The sequence below is a fragment of the Palaemon carinicauda genome, chromosome 4 (genome assembly GCF_036898095.1).
Source record: "Palaemon carinicauda isolate YSFRI2023 chromosome 4, ASM3689809v2, whole genome shotgun sequence".
NCBI lineage: Eukaryota > Metazoa > Arthropoda > Malacostraca > Decapoda > Palaemonidae > Palaemon > Palaemon carinicauda.
In genome coordinates this window covers 44,508,943-44,524,921 of record NC_090728.1, presented here as the reverse complement: position 1 = coordinate 44,524,921, position 15,979 = coordinate 44,508,943, and the positions used below count along the sequence as shown (strand labels likewise).

The window sequence follows — 15,979 nt, the reverse complement described above, 5'->3', positions numbered from 1 at the left end:
TCGCCTTCCTCTCCTGCGGTGAGGAGGTGCCTCTTTGGTTCTACATCTTCATTGCAGTCCACTGCAGAGGAGCCTCATCAGCGATCACCGACTGTTCCTGCTTTGGTCCTGAACCTCTCAGCAGATCGTTCGCGATCCCTTTTGGTGGAAGGTCGTCCTTTCAAAGGACACGTCAACCTTCCACCGGTCAGACCTGCCAACCTGCCGTCACCGTTCCTGAGTGCTGATGCGTGCTACGCGCCGACAAAACCTGACCTTCACGCTCGTCAGGAATCATCTAACCCTAATACAGGGCAACAAGGGCGTATGCGCCAACGCGCGTATACTTCCCTCACGCGCTTTGCCAGCAAAGAAGAGCATACGCGCCCACGTTCTCCTGCACGCCAGGCTTTGCCTGAGCAAGCGCACCCACGCCCAGCTATGCGCCAGCAACCTCCTGCGCACCAGCAACCTTCTGCGCGCCAGGAACCTCCTGCGCGCCAGCGCTCTCCTGCGCGCCAGCGCTCTCCTGCGCGCCAGCGCTCTCCTGTACGCCAGCGTTTGCCTGCACGTCAGTGATCTCCTGCGCGCCAGCGCCCACGCACAGCAGTCATCTCTCCTGCGCACCCACGATCTTAGGATCTGGGCGCTGTCGCCCTGGAGCACATGATGTCGGGCGTAGCTACGTCCTTGGCCTTCAAGAGAAATTTCTCAGTGACGCAGGTTCTTCAAGCCCACAGGAGGCTCGATATGTTTTCTATCGGGCCTGTGGTGGCTGCACAACAGCTGGTTTAAAACCTCAGGCTCCTTAGTGGACAAGTAGCAGAAGGTTGAGGGCATTGTTACCCAGTCTTAGTCTGCATGAATGAAAAGGTTTGTCCGGCCTTATTCTTTTCTTCATCTTCCCCTCCCTTGGGGAAAGCAGCATCCTGGGTTCTCTGCCCAGCTGACCTCAAACCACTGCAGGTAAACCATGTTTCCTTGTGTTCCTAGTATTAAGCTAGTACTGTCACGTCCCCATACCCTAACGAGGTGGTATTGGGAGAGTCCTAGCCTAAATTTTCCATCTAAAGGACTACAGGTCAACTTCCTAGGACGAGTCACACTTTATTATACCTTTACACACAGCTTACGTAGGCTGCAGTCCTTGCGTAACAAGGTTCTAGCGAGGTGCAGGAACTCCTTATTGTTGAGTGCTGACACACTCAAATATTGAGTCCCCGGGCCAAGCCAAAAGCCAGTACTGGCCTGGACTTTCCACCCTTCCTAATGGGTGAGTCACCCCTATTAAATAGCGTGGTTTGTATGTCAGTTACAGAACAAATGACAAATTCGTAGATAATTTGTATTTTTCCTAACTATACAAACCTTACCTATTTAATCAAACTTGCCCGCCAGCCCTATCCCCCTTGAAGTCCTACCTCTAAGCAAAGTGAGCTCAAGCACAGGTGTGTGTGGGGGGGGGAGTGGAAAGCTACCCTCCCTACCCCCCGCTTACTAGCGGTGGGGTAGTAAACCCTCGTTAAAATCTAATGGCTCGTCATTTCAGCTACGCCGAAAGTAATAACCCCTATTAAATAGCTAAGGTTTGTATAGTTAGGAAAAATACAAATTATCTACGAATTTGTCATACTTTAGGCAGATGGTCTTTTAGGTGAAATAATCAACCCATTTCAACTACTTGTCATATATAAATACAAAATAAAATCCTGCTGACATGATCTACATAGGTTTTTCCTATAGTAATTATTAAAGTAAATTAACATAAAGGCTAGAAAGTCCAGAATGGTCGAGTGAGAATTTTGACAAATGGCCTCATTACACTTGATTTAATATATATTACCTAAGTATCAACTAAGTACACCATGCACTATGCAAATAAAGTAAATACTGACATTCTCAATATAAATAAATATTCAAATTATGAAAAATTGCTAAAAATTACCAGTTACGTGTACAAATTTAGCAGTAGAGTAGAGAGTCTTGATTCTAAAAAGAAAGCCCAAGAGTATTCAGTAGAATTAGGCTTTTTACGAGCCAGTGCGAATTATATTGATAACAATATTCCTCCTTTAGTGCCCAATTTGATTTTGTTTAGCTTCAAAGGGGATGATTAGAACTGTGGGAAGAATATCTAAATGGTTGTACTTTGACTTTGATGTTCATAATCCAGTATTGCTTCTTGAAGACCATATGTTCAGCTCCTCTATCATTTTCACGATTCAATAGTTGTTCAAAATATTCTCTCCATCTCATCCTAATGTCTTTGTCCCTATGTAATATATTTCCATCTCTATCCTTGATAACTTACTGCTGCCGCAAATCCTATCTTTGCCTTTTCTTCAAATTTGAAAACTTAGATACAATTTTCTGCTTTCCTTGTTCCTAGCCTTTCATTTGATTGCTCTCAAGTAGCTATACTTACTTTCCTAAGTATCTTTGTCTTTTTTTTTTCTGTTGTTCCTCTGCATCCTGTGCATGCCTTATGTTCAAGTCCTTAAATGCCTTCGATTTTCTTTTAACTGACTCTTGCACCTCTATGTTCCACCACCAATTTTATCCTTTCGACATACCATATCCGCTGGTTCTTCCCACTATTTCTTCTTTCCCCTATGCATAACATATTTCTTCCATACCTACCCAGATATTTTCCACTCTGTTAACCTGTTCAATCTCAAGTTCAACCTTTCCACTCATCTCTCAGCTGTTTCTCCTTTAAGGTACCAAACCTTATTTCCAGATCTCCTCTTTTTATTCATTGGTTTTCTACTTCTCATTTTAAAATCCATTACTACCAATCTATGTTGTTTAACACATTCTTCCTCCAAATCACTTTACAATTCATCACATTGTTTCTGTTAACTCCTATAAACAGGTATAATCTATTTGGCTTTCCAGTCCTCCACTTTCACAGGTTATCAGGTGCTTTTCCAACTGCTGAAACCAGGTGTTCATACATGCCAATTCAAATCTCCGAGTCATCTCTCCCAAATTTTTTTCTAATTCCAAACCCATGACCTCCTTGGACCTCCTCATATCCATTCCTTCTCTTCCCCACTTTGCCATTCATGTCTGGTCCTATGATTAGCTTCTACTCCCTTCACTGTTCTAATAGCGGCCTCAAATTCTTGTCTAAACAATTCTTTAAGAAGTCATATTGCAAATCAATGATACAGTGAAGCTATGTTATGGTATTTTCAGAAACTAAAATGGACTGACAAGTGCTTTGAAAGGCACAGACCTCGGAAAGTAAAGAAGCTCTTAGCCATGCAAGTATTCAAATGCTTTTTGGCATGTTGTCTACAAATGAACCTGAATGATAACAAGAAGTTGTGTGAGATTAGCAATAACCACCTTGATTGAAGCTACAAAAGTGAGGTTAGTTGGTAACCTCATTTCTTTAGTTGGTTGGTAACCGTATTTGTTCTTGCATGTAATTCAAACCCTCAATTTTAAATATTAAACTTAGCCGGTGAATATATAATAGCTGACGTCTCCGACGGCTCGACAGATTCCAAAAACTCGCGAGCGATCGCCGTGAAGGTTGCGGGTGTGACCACCAGCGCCGACTATCGGCCAGATACCGCATATACATGTCAATTTCTCCAGTTCTTCTCTGTCGGTCTTGTCGACAAGTTGGTTCCGCTCGCTTTATGACCTCGAGTTTTCTACCGAATTGGTGAAGTACTTGGTTTTGGTTTTATTGCTTTCGCCGTGTTGGATTATTCAATACTATCTTCAAAAGTTATGCTTTTGAAAGAAGAGGAAAAGTGTTTTGCCCTTGCTTTTTTTTTAATCTCTGGTTTTTCCATAGAGAAAAGATGGCCGACCCTTCCCTCAGTGTACGGAAGTGTGTTTAAGGCTTTTAGTAATTATTTTATCACTTTATAAATTATTGTTGATATTTATAGATTTACCTCTATATATTTTATATCTCACCCGCCTTTATTAGGCCTCTTCGATTAGCTTTCCATTTATACTAAACATCAAGATAAATTTTATGTTTTGTTTATATGCGGCCTTTACCTATTCCTTGTAGGCGGTCCTAACTTGGAAAACGAAGTTAAACAACGTTGAGCCCATTCAACTTTTATTTTTGTTAAGTTTAAATCAGTTGCTCTGTAAGAGTGATGAGATGAATTTTTTTAGAAAATATTTTAAGAAATATATTCTTTGAATAGTCTTCGTGCTGTTTTTTCAAAGATGAACTAACGTTTGGTTTATTTATGCTATGCAGTTTGCGCTCTATCGTTACGATAGAGAAAGAGAGAATCACGGTTTCACTTTGCAGAAAGAGTAAATCGATTTTGACGTTTTGTTCATTCTTCTTTCAAACTGAAGTGTTTTAGATACTAATTTAAAGGAACTTGTTAATTTTCAATTTCTTAGTCCTTTCAGTTTTTTCCTTTAGTCAAATAACCTGTTATTGACGAAGGGTGAGTGGGCCATTCTCTTGTGTGTGACAAGAGAGAGAGAGAGAGAGACGGAGAGAGAGAGAGAAAGAGAGAACGATCCGATCTTTATTCTCGTCCCAAGTCTCTGTACAAGGAGTTTGGGAGCGAGTAACGTTGTTCTCGATTCAGTTTTTTACTCTCGTCCCAAGTCTCTGTACGGGGAGAGAGGATAAAACGTTTTAGTTTTTATTCTCGTCCCAAGGCACTGTACGGTGAGAGATTGAAAACGTAGTCCTTAGTGAACTAGTGTTTAGTCTCCTCCCCAGTCACTGATCTTTTTAACTTTATATATTTCCGTTTTATTCGATATATACAGTATGTATATATTTATTGATTTTTGCATGCGTGTTTCATTTTGTACTAATGTGCTTACATTATACGACTCATTTCGCAATTCTAACCTTTTGATGTAAGGGAGAATTGCGTGCTTCAGGTAGAAATCAGTTTTATTCATGTCTAATGTGAAATTATTAAAAAATGCGATATCAGTGAAGTGCAAAAAACATGTTCTGTGTTGCGGAGGGTTCGTTTGTTCGTGCTTGTCACTTGCCTAGTCCGAGACCTCTTTCAGGCTCCCCTGCACCAGGGAGAAGGAATGTCGTAAGACCTAAGGGAGTGAGGAGTGTAAACCAACGAACAGACGTTCCCTCAAAGGTATCAGACGTTGCTCGGCAAGCACGTCCTTGCCATAAGACAGGAGAGACGAAGTTTCTCCTCGTCTTCCGATGATTCGTCTCTTTAAAAGCCTGGGCGTAAAGTTTCGAGACGGTTGAAACGTTTATTAGTTCCTTCAGAACAAGTTCAACGTCCTAGCTGTAGTCATAATAAGAGTCCCGTTCATAGCGATGACGTTCATGTACAGACGTTTCTGCCACAGACTCGACGTGACGTTGAGCGGTAGACACCGTAGACACAACGTGACATCGAGTGTCAGTCACCGTAGTCTCGATATAGCATCGATCAGCAGTCACTGCTGTTTACTACGTGACGTTTGAACGTCAGCCACCGCAGTCACAGGTTGATCCGAAGTTAAGTGTTTTGCAAGATATGCTGTTAAAGCTTTCTTCTTTAATAGAAGCTTTCGATCCTGTTCCTGTGCGAAAGGATCCTTTGCTTTTTGTACGTCACGGTTCTGGGATACGTGATTCGGGTCTTCAACCTTCTAGACGAGCTTTGTTACGCCACGCTGACGTTATCCCTAGTGACAGCTTTGCTGTTTAACGAGATGCGGAGCATAAATCTCGATGTAACTTTGATCGCTTTGAACGTCAGCCACCGCAGTCACAGCGTGACGTTGAGCTGCAGACACTGCAGACACGACGTGACGTTGAGCGGTAGACACCGTAGACATGACGTGACGTCGAGGGTCAGTCATCGTAGTCACGATATAGCATCGAACAGCAATCACTGCTGTTACTACGGGACGTTTGATCGTCAGTTACTTCTGTCACGACGTGTAGTAGAATAACATTCTCTGCAGTCACAACGTGACATCGACCCTCCAACTTTAACTTCTGTTCATATACAAGTTGATGTAGCCAGTCAGGCTTTTCCTTCACGTCATTCTGAATATAAATCTCCTTCTCGCAAGACTTTAGATTTATCAGATGATGTGCCTTCTGAAGAAGTTGATGACCCCCTTTTAACTAATGTACCTTTGGGGAGTCATTCAGAAGAGGAGTAACCTAGGGTGGTCCAACAATCCCTTGTATTTTAATCATGAATTTCTTTAGTGAAATTTTGTCCTACTCGTTTTGTAACGGCTGCTCCGCCGTCTGAGTTTACTCTTGGCATGACTTTCTTCGACTCCTACTTTTACGAAGTCAGTTCTCTCTTGTTCTTCCAAGAGGGCCATGCTCTTACTGGGAGACTGGTTGGAATCCAGGAGAAGTTTAGGAAAGTCTGCTTTTGCTTTTCCTCCTTAATTAGCTTCTCGCTCGGGCATCTGGTGTGACACAGGAGAAGCTCGAGGAGAAGTTCTCGGCTTGGGAGTACCTGCCTCTGCCCAGGGAGACTTCTTAAGCCTTGTGGACTCTCCTCGTCGTCTAGCCATGAGACGCTCCAAGATTTTATGGTCGGCTTCAGAGCTAGACCATCTCCTGTTAGGAGTTTTTTTTTCGAGCGTTTGAAGTTTTTATTTGTTGGATTGGTCCCTGGGAGCCTTAAGTAAGAAGGTCTCTCCAGCTGTCAATGTATTGCTGTACAATTATGTCATGCATGAACAAGGCTATCAGGGATGGCTCCAATGATCTGGCAGCCACGTTCTCTGCAGGAACAAGGCTATCAGGGATGGCTCCAATGATCTGGCAGCCACGTTCACTGCAGGAGTACTTAAGATGTAAGTGCGCTCAATGTGTTCATTGTCAAGACAAACTTCACGATGAAGACTACCAAATCTGTCTTGGCAGCAGTAAGGGAAGGCGACTGGATGGTCTCTCTCGACCTTCAGGATGCATACTTCCACATCCCGATTCATCCAAACTTTCAACAACATCTGAGGTTTGTGGACGGGAAAGTAATGTACCAATTTCGAGCACTGTACTTCGGCCTCATTCCTGCTCCTCTTGTTTTTACAAGGCCCTTGCAAAATGTAGCAAGCTTTCTACATTTTTTGAGGATTCAGAGCGTCCCTTTATTTTGACGACTGGCTAATCAGGGCATCGTCATTAAATCGCTGTCTGGAGAGCCTCTAATGGACATTAGACCTAACCAAGGAGCTAGGTCTCATAGTGAACGTAGAGAAGTCGTAACTTACAGTACCCCATCCCAGACTATTCTTTATTTGGGAATGGAGATACAGTGTCTGATTTTTCGGGCCTTTTCGTCTCCCACAAGAATGGAACAAGCTCTGTTAAAAGTCCTTCACTTGCAAGAGAAAAACAGTTGCTCTGTAAGAGTTTGAACTAGCCTCGTGGGAACTCTTTTATCGCTGGAGTAGTTTATCTCTCTGGGGAGACTCAACCTTTGCCCTCTCCAATTTCACCTAAACCATTGGAACAAGGAGAAGGGCTTAGAGAGTATCTCTTTCCCAATCTCCAACTCAGTCTAGACATGTCTGACTTGGTGGGACAGCAACATCAGACTTCGAGAAGGTCTTTCTCTTGCGATCAAGAACCCAAACCATGTGTTGTATTCAGATGCATCGGATTTGGGTTAGGGAGCTCCACTGGACAGTCTGGAATGCTCGGGTCTTTGGTCCACGGATCAGAAGGAACTCCATTTAAGGCAAGTAACATCCCTCCTTTGGCGAGATTTGTGCAAGGAAAAATGAATGTCTTGGCGGACTGCCTCAGCAGAAGAGGACAAGTCATCTCTATGGAGTGGACGTTGCACAAGACTGTGTGCGAGAAGCTATGGATGACATGGGGTCAACTCACCATAGATCTTTTTGCGACTTCACTGACAAAGAGGCTCTCGACTTACTGCTTTCCAGTTCCAGCTCCAGAGGCAGCCCACATAGACGCTTTCCTGCTGGACTGGTCTCACCTGGACGTTTATGCCTTTCCACCTTTCAAGATCCTAAACAAGGTGCTGCAGAAGTTCACCTCTCACGAAGGGACCAGGTTGATGTTGGTTGCTCCACGCTGGCCCGCGAGAGAGTGGTTCACAGAGGTACTTCTATGGCTGGTAGACGTTCCAAGAAGTCTGCCGTTGCGGATGGATCTCTTGCGACAGCCTCACGTAAAGAGATTTCATCAAAGCCTCCCCACGCTTCGTCTAACTGCCTTCAGACTATCGAAAGACACTCTTGAGCTCGAGGGTTTTCGAAGGAGGCAGCTAGAGCGATCGCGAGGGCTAGAAGATCCTCTACCATCAGGATCTATCAGTCGAAATGGGAGGTATTTAGAGACTGGTGCAAGTCCTCCTCTATTTCCTCTTCCAAGTGCCTCTGTAGCGCAGATTGCGGATTTTCTGCTTTATCTGAGAAACGGTCGCTCCCTCTCTGCATCCACCATTAAAGGCTACAGAAGCATGTTAGCTTCTGTTTTCAGGCATAGGGGTTTGGATCTTTCTAATAACAAAGATCTCCAAGACCTGCTTAAGTCTTTCGAGATTTCCAAGGAGCGTCATATTTCGACTCCTGCTTGGAACTTGGACGTGGCCCTACGGTTCCTTATGTCAAACAGGTTTGAACCATTAAATTCAGCCTCCCTGAAGGATCTTACCCTCAAGACACGTTTTTTTCAATATTAAACTTAGCCGGTGATCATATAAGCTGTCAGCTCTGCTGCCCGACAGAAAAACCTAAGGACAAAATACGCCAGCGATCGCTATACAGGTGGGGGTGTACATCAACAGCGCCATCTGTCGAGCAGGTACTCAAGTACGCCATGTCAACACAGAACCAATTTTCTCTCTGTCGTGCCACTGGCAAGACCTACTAAATACGCTGTTGCTTACTGGATTGATTTTCACATTATTTGGTGAAGTACTCATTTCTAGTTTTTAGCTTTCGCTTTGCAGAGGTTATCTTCAATACTTCCTTGCATTCTTTGATTGAATTTTGGATTATTTGTTGACGACTTGGATAGATTTTGAATTTCCCCTTTGACTAATTCAAGATGGCTGACCCTTCTCAAGTCCCTAAATACAGGAAGTGTAGTGCTAGGGACTGTTTTAGGCGTCTTCCGAAGGCCTCTATCGATCCTCACACCATTTGTTCCAATTGTCGGGGTAAATCCTGTCAATGGGAAGATCGGTGTGAGGAATGCGTTGGGCTTTCGGAATTCAATTTTGTCGAATTCCTTAAATATTCACGTCGGCTAGAGAGAGATAGAGTCAGGAGGAGTTCATCTCGCTCAGTTGATTTTTCCTCTCCCCATGCCCCACAACCTATTCCTTCCCCTGTAGTGGTTACTCCTGATCCCCCTTCTAGCACTCAACAACCTTCGATGGCAGATATGATGCGTGCCATCCAGGCTCTGGGTGAGAGAGTCGAGTCATTAGCGAGTGACCGCAACCAACTCATGGCAGACGTCAGGGAGTTGAAGGGTAAGAGTGCAGTGGGAAGTGAAGTGAGTGGTAGTGCTGTGAAAAGTGTTAGTGTTGCGCTTGAGGGTGCGTCTGTTCGTGCCTGTCGTCCTCCCAGTCCGGGACCTCTTGCAAGCTCCCAAGCCCAGGGGAGAAGCAATGTCGTACGACCAAAGGGTTCGACAGGCTTTAACAGCGGACAGACGTTCCCTCCGTGGTTTCGGACGTATCTTGCCAAGATCGCCCCACCCACAAGAAGACGAGAGAGCCCGTTCATTCCTCGTCTGCGGAAGAGGTTTCACGCCAGAAACGATGGACCAAGGTCTCACGGCCTCTCAAACGCAAGGTCCCTTCCGCGCAAGTCCAACGGCCCAGGTGTAGCCACTGGGTCAGTTCGGACTCGCTGCAGTCTTCCGATGACTGCACACCTCCTAAGAGAGGCAAAGTGGTACCGCAACAGGCAGTAACACCGTCTGTTGCCGCACCTGCTGCTGTAGACCCTAAGTGGTCTTTGCTACAGTCTATGCAGACACAGTTAGCATCTTTTATGCAGGAGTATCGTGCGGAGAAGGTTGACGCTGCACCCGTTAGCCTACAACCTACCACGGTTGTGCGTACAGTAGACACTGAGGCTACCTTCTCCCGCACTCCGGCTGTGAGAGTTCCACCACCCATGCGCAGTGTACCCTGCCAGCCGCACGTTGACGTTCACAGACGCACGGAACCCTCCGTTGACGTTCGCGAGTTACCACAACAACAGGAGGGTGGAGTTAAGTTGCTTTGTTTTGACGCTGTGCGTCAACCTCCGCAACCCACTGTGGTTACCGCTACTCGCCCGCAGCAGACTAGTCAGTCAGGAGTAGAAGCTTTGCTTCCCCACACAGCTATGGTTGTTGCCAGCTCACAGACTGACCAACAGTTCCATGACGTTGCGTCCAGTGCAGTCACGCATGCACCCGTGCTGCCGGACTCAGCCGACCAGCTGATTCCTACTCCTTTGCCGCTTCCTCTTCAACATTCAGACGATGGACTCTCTGATGATGACGACGCTGCACATCTTGACGACCCGCACACGGACATCGACGAACCCAAGACCACGCCTCCCTCCTTGGACTTTAGGAAAGTGCTTGCACTGTTCAAGGATTTATATCCTGATCATTTTGTGTCTGCAGCACCACGCTCTCCTCCCTCTGAGTTCGCTTTAGGCACGCAGTCATCCGCACCTGCCTTTACGAAGCTCGTCCTCGCCCGCTCATCCAAGAGAGCTTTAAGAGTGCTGGGAGATTGGTTGCAGTCCAAGAAGCAACTTGGGAAGACAGCTTTCATGTTTCCCCCTGCCAAGCTTGCTTCCAGATCTAGCGTCTGGTATGCCACGGGAGAAGTTCTCGGCTTGGGAGTTCCTGCCTCTGCCCAGGGCGACTTCTCAAGTCTTGTAGACTCTCCCCGCAGGCTGGCCATGAGACGCTCCAAGATTTGCTGGACTCCTTCGGATTTAGACCATCTGATGAAAGGAGTATTCAGAGCATTCGAAGTTTTTAACTTTTTGGACTGGTGTTTGGGAGCGTTGAGCAGGAAGACCTCCCCTTCTGACAAGGAAACTTCCATGCTCATAATGTCCTGCATGGACAAAGCCATACGGGATGGTTCTAGTGAGCTTGCGGCTTCTTTCGTTTCCGGGGTCCTCAAGAAACGGGAACACCTTTGCTCCTTCTTGTCAGCTGGAGTAACCCCATGTCAAAGATCGGAGCTTATGTTTGCTCCTCTCTCGAAGTGCCTCTTCCCTGAGGAGTTGATCAAGGAGATTGCTGCCTCCTTGATTCAAAAAGACACACATGACCTGGTTGCGTCATCCGCACGCAAAGCCACCCCTTTGCCCTCCGTGTCTAGACCCAGGATGGATACTCCAGCGTCAAGGTTCATTCCGCCCTTTCGTGGCAGAGCCTCCAGCAGAGGAGGTGCTCGTGCCGAAGGTAAACGTGGGAGCAAGAAGAAAGGTTCCAAGTCCTTTAGAGGCAGAGTCTGACTGCCACCTTCTTCAGACAGCAGTGGGAGCCAGGCTCAAGAACTACTGGCAGGCCTGGGAGAACAGGGGCGCAGACGCACAATCTGTGAAGTTACTCAGAGAGGGGTACAAGATTCCATTCTTGCGCAACCCCCCTCTAGCAACAACTCCCATCGACCTCTCTCCCAGGTACAGAGAGGAGGACAAGAGACTAGCTTTGCAGCAACAGGTGTCTCTCTTACTACAAAAGGGAGCGGTAGTCAAAGTCCAGGACCATCAATCCCCGGGCTTCTACAACCGTCTCTTCTTAGTCGTGAAGAAGACAGGAGGGTGGAGACCGGTGCTAGACGTCAGTGCTCTGAATGTCTTTGTCACAAAGCAGACGTTCACCATGGAGACGACAAAGTCGGTTCTAGCATCGGTCAGGAAGGAAGACTGGATGGTCTCTTTAGACCTCAAGGACGCTTACTTTCACGTCCCCATCCACCCAGATTCCCAACCTTTTCTAAGGTTCGTTTACGGGAAGGTTGTATACCAATTTCAAGCCCTGTGCTTTGGCCTAAGCATGGCGCCTCTTGTTTTTACGAAACTGATGAGGAATATTGCCAAATTCCTGCATTTAGCAGACATCAGAGCCTCCCTCTATTTGGACGACTGGCTTCTAAGAGCTTCGTCAAGTCGTCGCTGTCTGGAGAATCTAAAATGGACTCTGGATCTGGCCAAGGAATTGGGTCTCCTGGTCAGTATGGAAAAGTCCCAACTGGTCCCATCCCAAACTATAGTGTACCTAGGAATGGAGATTCAGAGTCAAGCTTTTCGGGCTTTTCCGTCGGCCCCCAGAATCAGTCAACCCCAAGAATGCATCCAGAACATGCTAAAGAAGGACCGATGTTCAGTCAGACAGTGGATGAGTCTGATAGGGACGCTTTCATCACTGGACCAGTTCATTGCGTTAGGGAGACTGCACCTCCGACCCCTTCAATTTCATCTAGCTGTTCACTGGAGAAAGGACAAGACGCTAGAAGCAGTCTCGATCCCTATTTCCGAGAAGATGAAGTCTTCACTGACTTGGTGGAAGGACAACATTCACCTCAGAGAGGGTCTGCCACTGGCTGTTCAGACCCCCAACCACGTTCTCTTCTCGGACGCATCGGACACGGGCTGGGGTGCGACATTAGACGGTCGGGAATGCTCGGGCACGTGGAACGCGGATCAAAGAACGTTACATATCAACTGCAAGGAGCTACTGGCAGTTCATCTGGCCTTGAGAAGCTTCAAGTCCCTCCTTCTAGGCAAGGTGGTGGAGGTGAACTCCGACAACACCACAGCCTTGGCGTACATCTCCAAGCAAGGAGGGACTCATTCGATGACGTTATACGAGATCGCAAGGGACCTCCTCACCTGGTCAAGAGATCTAAACCTGTCTCTAGTAACGAGGTTCATTCAAGGCAACATGAATGTCATGGCAGACCGCCTCAGCCGGAAGGGTCAAATCATCCCAACAGAATGGACCCTTCACATGAATGTATGCAAGAGACTATGGGCCTTGTGGGGCCAACCTACCATAGATCTATTTGCTCGCCGATCCCGGACCCAGCAGCAGTTCATATAGATGCCTTTCTTCTGGATTGGTCCCATCTAGACCTTTATGCATTCCCCCCGTTCAAGATTGTCAACAGAGTACTGCAGAAGTTCGCCTCTCACGAAGGGACAAGGTTGACGTTGGTTGCTCCCCTCTGGCCCGCGAGAGAATGGTTCACCGAGGTACTGCAATGGCTAGTGGACGTTCCCAGAACACTTCCTCTAAGAGTGGACCTTCTGCGTCAGCCACACGTAAAGAAGGTACACCCAAGCCTCCACGCTCTTCGTCTGACTGCCTTCAGACTATCGAAAGACTCTCGAGAGCTAGAGGCTTTTCGAAGGAGGCAGCCAGAGCGATTGCTAGAGCAAGGAGGACATCCACTCTTAAAGTCTACCAGTCGAAGTGGGAAGTCTTCCGAAGCTGGTGCAAGTCGGTATCAGTATCCTCAACCAGTACCTCTGTAACTCAGATAGCTGACTTCCTTTTATACCTAAGGAAGGAAAGATCTCTTTCAGCTCCCACGATCAAGGGTTACAGAAGCATGTTGGCAGCAGTCTTCCGTCACAGAGGCTTAGATCTTTCCAACAACAAAGATCTACAGGACCTCCTTAAGTCTTTTGAGACCTCGAAGGAGCGTCGTTTGGCCACACCAGGTTGGAATTTAGACGTGGTACTAAGATTCCTTATGTCAGAAAGGTTCGAGCCACTACAATCAGTCTCCTTTAAAGATCTCACTTTGAAGACTCTTTTCCTCGTCTGCTTAGCTACAGCTAAAAGAGTCAGTGAGATACACGCCTTCAGCAGGAACATCGGATTTTCATCTGAAACGGCTACATGTTCTTTGCAGCTTGGTTTTCTAGCCAAAAACGAACTACCTTCTCGTCCTTGGCCGAAATCGTTCGATATTCCAAGCCTTTCTAATTTGGTTGGAAATGAACTAGAAAGAGTCTTGTGCCCTGTTAGAGCTCTTAAGTTCTATTTAAAACGAACTAAACCTTTACGAGGACAGTCAGAAGCTTTATGGTGTGCTATTAAGAAACCTTCTTTACCCATGTCGAAGAATGCAGTTTCCTATTATATTAGACTGTTGATACGAGAAGCTCATTCCCATCTGAATGAGGAAGACCATGCTTTGCTGAAGGTAAGGACACGTGAAGTTAGAGCTGTCGCAACTTCAGTGGCCTTCAAACAAAACAGATCTCTGCAGAGTATAATGGACGCAACCTATTGGAGAAGCAAGTCAGTGTTCGCGTCTTTTTATCTTAAAGATGTCCAGTCTCTTTACGAGAACTGCTACACCCTGGGACCATTCGTAGCAGCGAGTGCAGTAGTGGGTGAGGGCTCAACCACTACATTCCCCTAATTCCATAACCTTTTTAATCTTTCTCTTGAAATGTTTTTTATTGTTGTTTTTGGGTTGTCCGGAAGGCTAAGAAGCCTTTCGCATCCTGGTTGATTTGGCGGGTGGTCAAATTCTTTTCTTGAGAAGCGCCTAGATTAGAGGTTTTGATGAGGTCCTTTAGTATGGGTTGCAACCCTTCATACTTCAGCTCCTAGGAGTCGCTCAGCATCCTATGAGGATCGCGAGGCTCAGTAAGGAAGACGTACTTAAAAAGGCAGAGTAATTGTTCAAGTCGACTTCCTTACCAGGTACTTATTTATTTTATGTTTGTTATTTTGAATAACTGCTAAAATGAAATACAAAATACTTAGCTCTTAATAATGTCAACATGTAATGCTGGTCTCTACCCACCCCCCTGGGTGTGAATCAGCTTATATGATCACCGGCTAAGTTTAATATTGAAAAATTTTATTTTTATTAATAAAATAAATTTTTGAATATACTTACCCGGTGATCATATATTAAAGGACCCTCCCTTCCTCCCCAATAGAGACCCAGTGGGCCGAGGAGAAAATTGGTTCTGTGTTGACATGGAGTACTTGAGTACCTGCTCGACAGATGGCGCTGTTGATGTACACCCCCACCTGTATAGCGATCGCTGGCGTATTTTGTCCTTAGGTTTTTCTGTCGGGCAGCAGAGCTGACAGCTTATATGATCACCGGGTAAGTATATTCAAAAATTTATTTTATTAATAAAAATAACATTTTTGGTGTGCTTGGCTTCGGCTTAAAGGGTTAGTGAGATACATGCTTTTAGCAAGAACATCGGCTTCTCCACTAAAGCAGTATGCGCTCTTCAACTTGGTTTTTTGGCCAAGAATGGACTTCCGTCTCGTCCTTGGCCTAAATCATTTGATATCCCCAGTCTTTCTGAGATTGTGGGGAATGAAGTTGAAAGAGTGCTGTGCCCCGTTAGAGCTCTTAAATTTTATTTATCCAGAGCTAAACCGCTACGAGGTTGTTCAGAGGCTTTATGGTGCTCCGTTAAAAAGCCCTCTTTGCCCATGTCTAAGAATGCGTGGTCTTATTTTATTAGACTTTTGATTCGGGAGGCACACACTCATTTAAGTGAGAAGGATCGTAATTTACTTAAAGTCAAGGCTCATGAAGTCAGCGATATCAACTTCAGTAGCATTTAAGCAAAATAGATCCATTAAAAGTATTATGGACGCGACCTTTTGGAGAGGCAAGTCGGTATTCGCTTCATATTACTTGAAAGATGTCCAGACTCTTTATGAGGACTGCTACACACGGGACCATTCGTAGCAGCGAGTGCAGTAGTGGGTGAAGGCTCTACCACTACATTCCCTTAATCCCAATATCCTTTTAATCTACTCTTGAAATTTTTAATCTTATTTTGGGTTGTACGGGAGACTAAGAAGTCTTTCGCAATCTTTTTGATTTGGCGGGTGGTCAAAATGTTGTTTCTTGAGAGCGCCCAGATTAAGGGTATTGATGAGGTCCTGTTATAGGGGTGTTCGCCCTGGATATAACAGCTCCTGGGAGTCTTTCAGCATCCTGAGAGGATGGCTGGGCTTCGTGAGGAAAGCAGACTAATGAGGCAAAGTAATCATCAGAGTCAGCTTCCT

The 15,979-nt window shown here is 45.8% G+C and overlaps 1 long non-coding RNA gene across 1 annotated transcript in view; it reads left to right on the top strand.

Annotated features, from left to right (window-relative positions):
* LOC137639049 (uncharacterized) overlaps positions 1-15,979 on the top strand; it is a 74,492-nt gene that overhangs the window by 22,847 nt on the left and 35,666 nt on the right. Inside the window, exon 2 of the long non-coding RNA XR_011044219.1 lies at positions 3,181-3,357. This is a non-coding gene — a long non-coding RNA (uncharacterized lncRNA). The remainder of the gene's footprint in view (positions 1-3,180; positions 3,358-15,979) is intronic.